The following is a 14,362-nucleotide window of genomic DNA, read 5'->3' on the forward strand; positions in this document are numbered from 1 at the left end:
GATGGTACTGGAGATTGTTTGGCTGTGTTCTGTTGGGAAGACCACCATAGTCATAATTTAGCAGTCTTCACCGCCGGACCGTTGCTGCCAACATGGGGATCCTGGGACTGCCAAACTCATAATGACCCCCTATGTGTGCAGTTTTAAAACACCATGCTGACTTGACAAGTTAACCCTCTTGCCAGGTCAAACCTTCCTTTTTAATACATATATATTGCCCCTTATGTAAGGCCTGCCCTAAGGGCAGGGTATTTAAAAACTTTGGACATGTACTTTTAAGTTTTACATGTCCAGGTAACAAAAACCTCTTAAATTCATTTTGCACCACTTCAGACCTATCTCTCTCTCATAGGGTAAGATTGGGATTGCCTTATTACCTTTTTTTTAAATGTAATTTACAAATGAAAAGAGATATTATCCACATGTGTGGTTCTCTGGAATCAGAATTAAAAATCACAATTTATGGTGAAGTTGGATTTTCAATTTAATTCTGAAAATGCCATTTTTAGAAAGTTTGCATTTTCTTATTTTAAAACACCTAGTGCCTGTTGTCTGCCTCTGAATATACATATGGGTGGGTAACAGCTGGGCTGCTGTGCTTGCCCTCCTGACAGCCACACACAAAGGGAGCTTGGGTGTTACTGAGTGGCCATCTGCATGATGATATACCACCATGGATACCTGAATGGGTTGTGTCCTGAGCCCTCACAAAGGGCTGCATAGCACCTGTACTGTGTCTGGAGCCATTGCAGGAAAGACAGGAACATTATGCACTTCAAAGCCTCTCTTTGAACTCTCCCCCACTTCAAAGGCACCACTGGGTATAAGAAATGGACTTCTGACCCTACCAAATCAGTACACTTCTGGACTAGAGAACATTGTGACACAAAGAAGGACCGTTGTGCTGCTGAATGGACTGGCACTTTGCTGGAACTCTGCTGAACTTTTCTGGACTCCTCCTTTGCTGAGCCTGCCCTGCAACAAGCTGCCCTCCTTCCCTGGGAGTGAAAAAGTCTGGACCTGCACCTCTACACCCCTAGAACTAAAATGACTCGAAGGGCTTGCCGACTTGCCTCCAGATCTGAAGTCTCAGGGACATCACAGACTTTACAAAACTCAGCTACAACTTATGGACTCTGCCAATTGTGAGCATTACCCTGCCAAGTGGTGCCTAGCCTGTCCTGGGTGCTTGGAAGTTGGTTCTGCAGCTGATCTCTACAGAAATCCATGCATCATCTTCAATGCACTGATCGGAACCGCCGCATCTCTCCTTGATGCTGATGCACCACTACTACTGCTGAGGACAGAGACGTTGCAGCACCAACTGCGCAGCTGAGAACTGGTGCAGTGCCCTCAACCAAGACGCATTTCCTCCACATCACCGGGTCTGCGTCTCGCTGATGATGCATTGCCTACAGTGCAAAGGGTGTGATGTCGTACTTCGATGACATTGCATCAACCACATTGTTGAATTGATAAAGAAGAACACATACCTGACCCTGTCCTTCTTGTCTTGTTCATTACTTCCAGAGTCAATGTGTTGGTGGTGATTGAATGAACCAGAAGATCAAGGAGAAAGAAGGACACAGACATTGGGAAAACACAGAACAAACAAAGAAAAGATGATACACTGGGCAGAACGCACCATTTATGTTTACAAATCTGTGAAAATAACAGAATAAACGGCATATCACTTCTAAAGCACTTCCCTGACTGGTCTGACTATGTTGTAACCCCAATGAACAGTGTCCTCTGTGGTTAAACCCTACCACAAACCCCTAAACAAATAGTTACACTTTTGATAAACTTACAGGCATCATCATAAACATTTCATGAAAGAGAGAAGAGCAACCAATTCAAGAATAACAAAGAATTTCTGGAACTCGGGAACATGCAGGAAATCCAATTCCAAATGAATACAACTATAGTTTCTCTGAATCTGTTCCAAGGTGGCAGATACAACTTGTTCTGATCACAATGACAAACTTTCTGTTTGTTTATGAAGAGTTCTGAGCGCTACAACAAGAGTTCAAAGCGCTGGGCCTCTATGTGAGGGCTCAATACTCCAACAACGTTCATATTTCAAAACTGGATCATGACTCAAGAAGAAAGCCTTGAAATATCATAAGGCTGTGGCTTAGTGTACACCTACCTAAGAGTTATGTACTTAGCCTTAACAATACTGGAACTGGAATCCAAAACGACAGGAAACTCAGTGCAAGAAGCTCAGCAGAAACAAAGTCATAACTCATGGAGGGAAACACTGGAAGCGTCGCAGACGCCAGAATCATGGGGTCACCAGAAGGGCTTGGAAGACTAGAGTGCTGAAAGCTCCAGGCAAATCAGGAGATGATTGCAGGTAAGAGACTTGTGCTAGACTGGGACACAGGAAGATGAGTGTAGGAATGATGTTAGTGCGCATCGGGAACAGGTTAGAGGCCAATCACTGATGCAGATTAAAGGAGGGTATTCATACAGGAAGCCAGGAGTGTTCTGAAAGGCCACATGGCCCACAGAGAGGTGGCATAGTCCAATGAACCTGATGTGTGGTAAATACACATTGCAGAAAAGGGGAAATGGGCTCACCCAGTAGCAGGTGCAAACTGTAATTGACATATGACCATTACAACGGATCCCAGTTGCATGATGGTATAACCCAGTATTCTTCAGAGGAAACATAGTTATGTTAACTGGCCATCTGATATCTGCAGGTGCAAAATGGATGAAACTTGCATAGCAACACAACAGGAGGGTCAATGATTCAGACTTCAGCAGGAGGGTGGAACCACAGAGAGAGCAAGACCCTGAGAGGCGCCACTAAGGAAGCAAGCATGGCTGGGATTATTCAAGGTAGGGAGGTGCCACAAAGGAAGGGTGACATGGGACTGGTGGGTAAAGCGTATGTACTCATGGTTGTTGTCTTCATCGCTGGTTCCAGAGTCGTTGTGCGAGCAGGAGCAATGGGAGGACTTCCAGTTCAGGTTCCATGGCAGCTCCAGTCAGGTATGCATTCCAGAAGGTGGGTGTTTTCTTTTATAAAGTTGGTTTCTGTCAGGGTTTTCCTGGTGGTCCGATAGCAGCAGAAACCTTGTCGTGCAGCCTCATAATATGTCCGGCGGGAACATGGTCTCCGCCGGCCTGAAGGTGCCTACCGCCATCCGTGGCGGCATGTCCGCACTGATGGTACTGGAGATTGTTTGGCTGTGTTCTGTTGGGAAGACCACCATAGTCATAATTTAGCAGTCTTCACCGCCGGACCGTTGCTGCCAACATGGCGATCCTGGGACTGCCAAACTCATAATGACCCCCTATCTGTGCAGTTTTAAAACACCATGCTGACCTGACAAGTTAACCCTCTTGCCAGGTCCAAACCTTCCTTTTTAATACATATATATTGCCCCTTATGTAAGGCCTGCCCTAAGGGCAGGGTATTTAAAAACTTTGGACATGTACTTTTAAGTTTTACATGTCCAGGTAACAAAAACCTCTTAAATTCATTTTGCACCACTTCAGACCTATCTCTCTTTCATAGGGTAAGATTGGGATTGCCTTATTACCTTTTTTTAAGTGTAATTTACAAATGAAAAGAGATATTATCCACATGTGTGGTTCTCTGGAATCAGAATTTAAAATCACAACTTATGGTGAAGTTGGATTTTAAATTTAATTCTGAAAATGCCATTTTTAGAAAGTTTCCATTTTTTTATTTTAAAACACCTAGGGGGTTATTACAACTTTGGATGAGGTTTTAATCCGTCCCAAAAGTGACGGTAAAGTGACGGATATACCACCAGCCGTATTACGAGTTCCATAGGATATAATGGACTCGTAATACGGCTGGTGGTATATCCGTCACTTTACCATCACTTTTGGGACAGATTAACACCTCCTCCAAAGTTGTAATAACCCCCCTAGTGCCTGTTGTCTGCCTCTGAAGATACATATGGGTGGGTAACAGCTGGGCTGCTGTGCATCCCCTCCTGACAGCCACACACAAAGGGAGCTTGGGTTTTACTGAGTGGCCATCTGCATGATGATATACCACCATGGATACCTGAATGGGTTGTGTCCTGAGCCCTCACAAAGGGCTGCATAGCACCTGTACTGTGTCTGGAGCCATTGCAGGAAAGACAGGAACATTATGCACTTCAAAGCCTCTCTTTGAACTCTCCCCCACTTCAAAGGCACCACTGGGTATAAGAAATGGACTTCTGACTCTACCAAATCAGTACACTTCTGGACTAGAGAACATTGTGACACAAAGAAGGACCGTTGTGCTGCTGAATGGACTGGCACTTTGCTGGAACTCTGCTGAACATTTCTGGACTCCTCCTTTGCTGAGCCTGCCCTGCAACAAGCTGCCCTCCTTCCTTGGGAGTGAAAAAGTCTGGACCTGCACCTCTACACCCCTAGAACTAAAATGACTCGAAGGGCTTGCCGACTTGCCTCCAGATCTGAAGTCTCAGGGACATCACAGACTTTACAAAACTCAGCTACAACTTATGGACTCTGCCAATTGTGAGCATTACCCTGCCAAGTGGTGCCTAGCCTGCCCTGGGTGCTTGGAAGTGGGTTCTGCAGCTGATCTCTACAGAAATCCATGCATCATCTTCAATGCACTGATCGGAACCGCCGCATCTCTCCTTGACGCTGACGCACCACTTCTACTGCTGAGGACAGAGACATTGCAGCACCAACTGCGCAGCTGAGAACTGGCGCAGTGCCCTCAACCCAGATGCATTTCCTCCACATCACCGGGTCTGCGTCTCGCTGATGATGCATTGCCTACAGTGTAAAGGGTGTGATGTCGTACTTCGATGACATTGCATCAACCACATTGTTGAATTGATAAAGAAGAACACATACCTGACCCTGTCCTTCTTGTCTTGTTCATTATTCCCGGAGTCAATGTGTTGGTGGTGATTGAATGAACCAGAAAATCAAGGAGAAAGAAGGACACAGACATTGGGAAAACACAGAACAAACAAAGAAAAGATGATACACTGGGCAGAACGCAACCATTTATGTTTACAAATCTGTGAAAATAACAGAATAAACGGCATATCACTTCTAAAGCTCTTCTCTGACTGGTCTGACTATGTTGTAACCCTAATGAACAGTGTCCTCTGTGGTTAAACCCTACCACAAACCCCTAAACAAATATTTACACTTTTGATAAACTTACAGGCATCATCATAAACATTTTATGAAAGAGAGAAGAGCAACCAATTCAAGAATAACAAAGAATTTCTGGAACTCGGGAACATGCAGGAAATCCAATTCCAAATGAATACAACTACAGTTTCTCTGAATCTGTTCCAAGGTGGCACATACAACTTGTCCTGATCACAATGACAAACTTTCTGTTTGTTTATGAAGAGTTCTGAGCGCTACAACAAGAGTTCAAAGCGCTGGGCCTCTATGTGAGGGCTCAATACTCCAACAACGTTCATATTTCAAAACCGGATCATGACTCAAGAAGAAAGCCTTGAAATATCATAAGGCTGTGGTTTAGTGTACACCTACCTAAGAGTTAGGTACTTAGCCTTAACAATACTGGAACTGGAATCCAAAACGACAGGAAACTCGGTGCAAGAAGCTCAGCAGAAACAAAGTCATAACTCATGGAGGGAAACACTGGAAGCGTCACAGACGCCAGAATCATGGGGTCACCAGAAGGGCTTGGAAGACTAGAGTGCTGGAAGCTCCAGGCAAATCAGGCGATGATTGCAGGTAAGAGACTTGTGCTAGACTGGGACACAGGAAGATGAGTGTAGGAATGATGTTAGTGCACATCTGGAACAGGTTCGAGGCCAAGCACTGATGCAGATTAAAGGAGGGTATTCATACAGGAAGCCAGGAGTGTTCTGAAAGGCCACATGGCCCACATAGAGACGTGGCATAGTCCAATGAACCTGATGAGTGGTAAATACACATTGCAGAAAAGGGGAAATGGGCTCACCCAGTAGCAGGTGCAAACTGTAATTGACATATGACCATTACACCGGAACCCAGTTGCATGATGGTATAACCCAGTATTCTTCAGAGGAAACATAGTTATGTTAACTGGCCATCTGATATCTGCAGGTGCAAAATGGATGAAACTTGCATAGCAACACAACAGGAGGGTCAATGATTCAGACTTCAGCAGGAGGGTGGAACCACAGAGAGAGCAAGAGCCTGAGAGGCGCCACTAAGGAAGCAAGCATGGCTGGGATTATTCAAGATAGGGAGGTGCCACAAAGGAATGGTGACATGGGCCTGGTGGGTAAAGCACACCACACATAGGGCACATGATAGAGTGACACAGATAGTCTTTAAAAATTCATATCACAACTTCCACTTATTGGATTTTTTTCATTTTGGCAATGTTTTGATCATTAAATTAAGATCTATTTTCTAACTTGGTATGGATTACTTTTGTGTGGTGCTCTCTCCATTTTACTGTTTGAAGTGTTGCACAAATACTTTCCACATTACTTCCTAAGTTATGCCTGCCTGCTCTGTACCAGGGTACTAAAGGGTGAGTCCAGGTACATTTTTTGGTGTGTATCTGACTTACCCTTACTAGGATTGTGTTTCCTGCTTGGACAGGGTGCATACCTCTCCCAACTAAAAACCCAGTTTCTAACACTGCCCATTTCCCTCCATTTAGCTCAATCTCAACCCTGATATGTCGTTCCATATCACTATTATATGCTTTCCGGACAAATATACAAACATGAAATAATCTAATCTGCAACTCTAACATTAAAACAAAGCAAACTGAAATTGAAATCCGAAACTCATGGCACCAAGGCAGAGACACTAATTATTTACATTTACTTCAGGGGCGTGGCTTCGGGCGTCAAGATGGCGGTCGCACTCTGAGAGTGCTCTGGACCCCTCCGTCATCCGCCCGATTTTGCCGCGATCTGCGGGGTTAACGGCACTACCCCATGCACTCCTGTGGACTCCCTTCTCCTTGGAGAGCACGCAGAGATGAAAAAAGCGATCCGTAACGGCCCCCGTGTCCCTCCCGCACCTCATCTAATTTAAAACAAAATGGCGGCCGGGCTCGAGCCGCCTCGGCGAAACTGAGACCCGGAACCTCGGACGAGGTCAATCTGGACCGGAGCCCCTGCAAGGACTAACGGAAAGAATTGGAGCGGCGCTCCTGTCACAAGCCCCCAGAGGCATCGGAATGCCGCCGGTGGATGATGCGCCTGCTGAGTTGGGCCGTCCCCACCACCCCGGGGCAGTGTGAGACCACAGCTGCCGCCGTGGAGGAGACAGAGGCACAGAATACGGTGCGGTGCCCCCTGAAGGGAGGATAACGTGCCCACCGGCCGGGGATCATAGCAGACGAATTGGAGGGTGCAGCGCCCGGTGTTCCCGGAGGAGCCGGAAGCGCGTGCGGCCCCTGGGAGAGCGGTCGGGCACGGCGAGACTGCGCTGTGAAACCAGAAGGGGACCACGGCGCATGAAAGAAAGTAAATGCCAAGCGGAGCGGAGGCACCCCAACCCGGTAGGAGGAGAGGAGAGGAGGGTGCGAGGATCCAGGTGGCCTGGGCAACACCCCCGAGGCACGGAGCCGACAAGCCCTTTCCTCAGAGGGCCGGAATTGATCAGTAACCAAGCGAGGGAAGGAGGGATCCGCTAAATCCCCCACGGGTGCATAAGGCTGCGGCACGGGCAACCAGCACCCACTGGCCCTTAGGACAAATACCAGGATCGGCCCCGCCGCGGAGAAATTGGTGCCCCGGGGGTGCCGGGGAAGGGCCTCGGGTGCTAAGAGTTCCCCTGAGTCTTGGGGGACTGGACGGTGCCAGGGGAGGGGACCCTGATCCAGTGGCCCGCAAGATTCAACACCGCTGCCGGGACCTCCGCTCTTCGCCCCCCCAAGTTGGCCCGACCGAGGAGACAGACTGTTCCTAGACTGCTGAGCCTCAAGTAAAGAAACAGTTCTCCTGCAACCAAGCCTGCATCGCCCGGGGCCCCTGTGACGCCGGGTGGTGCTCTCTCGTGGTCCCTGAACGCGAGGAGCTCCATGAATGCTGAGACTCGAAGGACAATCCTACACGAGGCAATACAACCTGTTCCCTGCCAAGATGGGAAGAGACAAACCGAACAAACAGCCTCCTGCCTCCCAGCAAAAGATTGACCAGTTCACAGCACCGGCAGGTCCGCGGAGAGACGGAGACTCGGCCAGCGGGAGCCCAGCCCCGGATGGAGTGAATGCCATCCTCCTGGCGATTCAATCATCGCAGACCGCCGTGGAGACCAAGATCGGAGAGGTCTGGGAGGACATGGGCCTAATTAGGCAGGACCTCAGAAACGCGGTGGGCCGAATCACTACGGTAGAACACCGGGTCTCCCAGACCGAAGATGAACTATCCGATCTCAGAACCAAAGTGGCCCAACTCCAAACCCGCACTAACGAATTACACCGCCGTACGGAAGATGCAGAAAATCGCTCAAGACGCAACAACCTGCGCTTTGTCGGATTTCCGGAGGGTGCGGAGGAGGTCAAAGCTCCCGAATTCCTGGAGCAGTGAATCAAGACCTGGATCCCAGACCAATCCCTCTCACCTTGGTTTGCGATCGAACGTGCTCACAGGGCCCTCGCTCCTCGCCCACCGCCAGGCGGCCCCAGGTGCCCGCTGATTGCACGCTTCTTTAATTTCAAAGACCGAGACATGATCCTTAAGGCAGCCAGGTGCTCAGATAACCTTCAATGGGAGAACCACAAGATCCTAATATTCCCTGACTACACCCGTGAAGTGCAGATTCGCCGCCGATCCTATGTGCATGTCAAACAAAAGCTAAGAGCAATGCAACTCACCTACATGCTATTATTCCCGGCCAGACTCAAGGTCCTAATGGCCGGAAAGGCCTTCTTCTTCGACTCCCCGGAGGAGGCGTGGGACTGGCTGACTGAAGAGGGCTCCGTGGCTCGACGGGGTCCCCGGGGTCCGGTGGGCGGCCCCTCCGGAGAGGTGCCCCCCTCGTTGGAGGGGCCACGGAGAAGCAGACGACGAACCAGATCCAAGAAGGGTGGGCAGAAAGATTCGGACGCCAACACGAACAATGGAACACCCTCGGCCTCCGATGCGCGGGAGGGGGGGCCTCCGGCGAATCGCTGGGTCCTCGGGGCCCAGCCCGGGTCACGGACGACGCCAGCCTGAGCCAGTCTCCGGAACTCGGCTGAGACGGGACAAGCAACTTCTGACGGAGCGGGGGGACACGGTTGAGATGCTCATCCCGGGCGTGCGGCCATTGGAGGTGACACTTCGGAGGTCTCATGACCCCCTTGGTATACTTTCTGTGAGACTTACTTAAAAGCCGTTAACTGCATTTGATCTGACTAAAGGGAGGGGTCCACCACTCCACTCCAATAGCAGTCCCGCTGGCTGCTTTGTTACAGTTGGGTAATGGGGCGACAGATGCTTCCGGGGTGGGAGTATGGGGTGGGGGGTGGTTGGGGGGTAAAAAGTTTGACATTGGTTTAGATAGTATTGTGTTGCTAAGTTTATCTTGTTATTTTAATACTTCACTGTTGCAACTGAAACGGTCATCCCCAGATTCACAGAAGGGCACCCAGCAAAATATAGCAAGCATGCATCCCATAATTGGCCCTCATTGACTCAGGTCATATCATGGAATGTGAATGGCCTGCTAGATAAAATCAAGAGATCCGCGGTATTCAGTTCCCTCCGTAGATACTCACCCTCCGTGGTCTTATTACAAGAAACCCACCTCCTTGGAACTAGGTGCCCCATGCTCTCACGGGGAGGCTACGATAGAGTCTACCTCGCAGGCTTCTCCAGAGGTTCTAGAGGGGTAGCTATCCTACTCCACTGCTCACTACCTATGGTAATTACAGACACGCACTCTGACCCACAAGGCAGATTCGTAGTGATCACGGGAGTCCTTAACGGAGCACCACTAAACTTGATGAGCGTACACGTCCCTCCGGCGGGGCTTGAAGCTTTCTTAACTTCACTCCGCCAGGTAATTGCGGGGTTACCTCAGGGAGCCACCTTATTAGGGGGAGATTTTAACGCTGTCCTCGATCCAAGTCTAGACGTATCAGGCGAGATTACCACGGGCAGATCCAACCGGGCGTCGAGTCTTACGGGCTGGGCTGAAAGCCTGGGTCTCTGCGACATATGTAGAATTTGGCACCCTAGGGAACGTCAATACACTCACACATCGCCCGCCCACCCGACACAATCCAGAATTGACCTTGTATTTATGCCCGACCTTGAAGTTACCAGCATCACAGACACAGATATACTACCTCGTGGAGTTTCTGACCACGCACCAGTGAGGGTCCGACTTGGGGGGGTAGATCCTTCCAGACGTCCGGTGTGGCGCCTTAATGCTTGGTATCTGCAAGACAACGACTACACCCTCGAGGTCAGGAACCATCTCAATCATTACTTTGAAATGAATCTGGGATCAGTTCGGTCCCCTGGCACACTATGGGCCGCGTGTAAGGCCACTCTCAGAGGACACGCTAAGCATCTTCTTCGTGTCCACGAGCACGCCCGTGACTCGCAAGTATCTGCTCTAGAGGCAAAGGCTTTAAGCCTGGAGCGACAATGTGGGATCTCTAAGTCAGCCTCCAATCTCACCTTGGTGAGAGACGAAATTAAACACCTACTGCTAGAATCAGCAAAACATATGTGGAGGGCCTCAGCTGCCCGAATATATGGATGGGGAGATAAAAACTGGAAACTCTTGCATTGGCTGGCATCTCACCCTCGAGCTAAAAGAGTCATTCCCGAAATTAGGGAAGACTCAGGCTCCCTTTCTAAAACACCCACCGAAATCGCACAAAGCTTTGCCTCCTACTACACTCGCCTTTACGCAAAACACCCTCGGCCCATGTCCGAGAAAGACTCCCTCCCCAGAGTTTCCCTTGAGACAAGGAACAGGCTCGATGAAGCCTTTAATATCCCCGAGATTACTAACGCGATCTCCGGCCTGACATCGGGCAAAACTCCAGGGCCAGACGGATTCCCTGCAGAGTTATATAGCAAATGTAGTGACATCCTAAGCCCCTACCTGCTTGAAATGTACACTGATGCCGAAAAACAAGGTCGTTTTCCGGATGGGATTGATCAAGCCACTATTGTGGTAATCCCTAAAACGCAACCTCCGTCAATACACTGCTCGGCATATCGGCCCATTTCTCTCCTGAATACAGAGATCAAAGTACTGTCCTCAATCCTGGCCGCTAGATTGAGGGAAGCCATCCCCTTGCTGGTGCACCCTGACCAATGCGGCTTTATGCCCACCCGAGGCACTAGACACTGTATTGGGAGGCTGCACCTGGCTCTAGCACATCGCGGGACTCTGTCACGTAATCCCTTGGCACTACTCCTACTCGACTTCGAGAAAGCCTTTGACACAGTAGACTGGTCCTACCTTGACCAGGTGCTGCAAAGAAATGGACTTGGGACAAAAAGTTTGCGGCCTGGTAAAACTGCTTTACTCCAACCCGACGGCCCGAGTACAAATGAACGGGGTGGTTTCTGACCTGTTCCCTATCAACCGGGGCACCCAGCAGGGGTGCCCTCTATCCCTCCTACTCTTTGCCTTAATGATTGAACCTTTGGCGATTTTATTACGCGGGGATCCCCTGATTGAGGGCTGGTCATGGCCCGCTTGCGCAGAGGACCAGGTGGCACTTTATGCGGATGATATCTTGTTATACATCTCCAACCCAGCCACGAGCGGCCCCCGTGTTCTACACATACTGAACCTCTTCGCGGAGGCCTCCGGGCTGACCCTAAGTCATAGTAAATCCTTGCTAGTTCCCCTCCACCGCTCTCGAGACTGTGTGGATTGGCAACACACCATCCCAGTGAAAAGAAACAGCTTCAAATATCTAGGAATATACGTCTCACTACTCCTGGAACTATCCTGGGAACTCAATATTACACCTCCAATCAGGAGAATTAGGACTGACCTCCAACGCTGGAGAACCCTCCCCCTCAATCTCCTAGGTAGAATAGCGCTCTATAAAAAGATGATCCTCCCCAGACTTCTTTATCTTTTACAAAACTTCCCACATCCCATACCAAAGAGATGGTTTCGGGGGCTGGACACATTGGCACGCCAGTTCATATGGAATGGCGGTCGCCCGCGGCTGGCGCTCGTTACCTGCCAAAGGGACGTTTACGATGGGGGATTGGGCATGTCCAACATTTACCATTACCACCTCGCAATGCACTTACAAGTGATCAACGATTGGATGGGAGGGGGATGGTCGGACCCGGCATACCGACTAGAGCTCCACACACTGAGCTACCCGCGGATTTTCGATGCCCTATATGGGGGCCCGATCTCCCGAGATACCCCTGACGTAACCAAGGTGGTCCTTATGGGTTGGCGGGCGGCACAAAGGGTGTCGGGGTGGTGGGGACGCCTCACTCAACAGACACCGCTCTGGCATGGGAAACAATTACAGGAAGTCGCGGGCCTAGAGGGATTTCATAAATGTGACTTCATTGGCATATCCACACTAGGCGATATTTGGAACGGGACACACATGCGATCCTTTGAGGAGCTCCAGAAACTTTTCTCGCTAAACAAGACGCAATTTCATAAATATCTCCAGCTTCGCCACGCCCTACAACCACACATACAAGCAGGGGACACCATACCAGAATACAGCCCGATGGAGGTAAAGACACTAATGGGGAGTCTTGGCAAAGGAGGTGTCTCCCAGATATACTGTGCCCTGGTCACCAACACTGCCCGTCCCCTGGAACAGCTCTGCCAGAAGTGGGAGGGATGGGTGGGCCCCATAGAAGAAGGGGATTGGGGCGAGGCGCTGATGGCCCCCCGCTCCCTAACAATGGCCTCTCGATTCCGACAAATACAGACCTACTACCTCCACATAGCATACCTGACACCCACCAAACTTCACATAGCGGGCCTCCGATCCTCTACTGACTGCCCTCGGTGCCTAGATCCCTCTGCCGATTTCTTTCACATGGTCTGGACTTGTCCGGTCATAGCGACTTATTGGGGGGCGGTTCTAAATGATGTCTCGAATGTCCTACAGGCAGATGTGGAGAAATCACCGCTGTCCTCCCTTCTGGGAATTATGGGAGACACTGGGTTGAGACGACCGGACAGGACCTTTCTGGGTGTGGCTTGTCTGGTGGCGAAGAGGGATATAGTGGCGAATTGGAAGGCCAGAGGGGCTCCGGCCTTGATTAAGTGGAGGCATGGAGTGGATTGGTGCGCGATACGGGAAAAATTGGTATATGAGGCCAGAGGTTGTCCGAATAAATATAATAAGATATGGGGAAGGTGGGAAGCAGCTACAATTGCCTCCCCCACATCACCGAGAACTACCTCACCACAGAGGATCGAAACAGATCCCCCGCCTACTCCACCCTCTCTGACCAATACATAATTCATCAAGGCCAATATTGTAGATTTGTGTGCAGCTTTCTTTTTATTATAGCTCAAGAACGTGTCACTGGAACGGGGATTTGACCATGTTTTCGTGTGCCCGTTGGTATCATGTTTAAATGTTTGTATCGTATTTATTTTAGTTGGTTGCAAAACAATAAAAATTACTTTATCAAAAAAACATTTACTTCAGCTTGCTTCCCCTTTGGTGAATCGAGACAACGCTTCTAAATATCAAGGAAGAAATAATAAACAGCCTTAACCAGTGAAACCCACATACCTTGATCCTATTAAACTCTTAGAGGCATTCTGTGCAATCGACCATCGGATGTTTCTTGATGGATTAGCACTATTTGCAGGTGCAGCAGAGCACTATTATCTTGGTGTGCCTCTTCATGCAAACTAGTACTCACCTAATAAACCCCGTACATTTCCTTGCCTCAAGACGTGCTTTCTCCTTTACGCTATTAGATCTTAAGATGAACCCCATGTGGCATCATAAACACCCACAATATTGTGTTTCTAATGTACACAAAAGGCACCCAGTTACCTCTCAAACTGAAAGATGAGCATGGGAATTTCCTAAAATGTGTCGCACTGATTTTGACATGTTTTTTTTAAAAGGATACTTAAAAAGTGCTAGACCTGGAAGGTGATAAAACTGAAATACTACTACTCATGATTCTATCACCATAACCACCTTCCCTCTGCTTTGCCTCAAGTCACTGGACTCGTCACTTTTCCCAGTAAAATAAAATATGCAGCCTAGATTTGTGTTGTTTGACGGAGGACTCTAATTAAGCCGTCAAATAAACACGGTGGTACAAATCATCTTTTGCATGTGCTATTATTATAATTCTCCTCTTCTCTATAATTATTGCACTTAAATTTGTGCTTTTATACTTTTTGCGGACTATCGCAATATAAACTATAAAGATCTTTAAAT

This window comes from Pleurodeles waltl, chromosome 11 (genome assembly GCF_031143425.1).
Source record: "Pleurodeles waltl isolate 20211129_DDA chromosome 11, aPleWal1.hap1.20221129, whole genome shotgun sequence".
Classification (NCBI taxonomy): Eukaryota; Metazoa; Chordata; class Amphibia; order Caudata; family Salamandridae; genus Pleurodeles; species Pleurodeles waltl.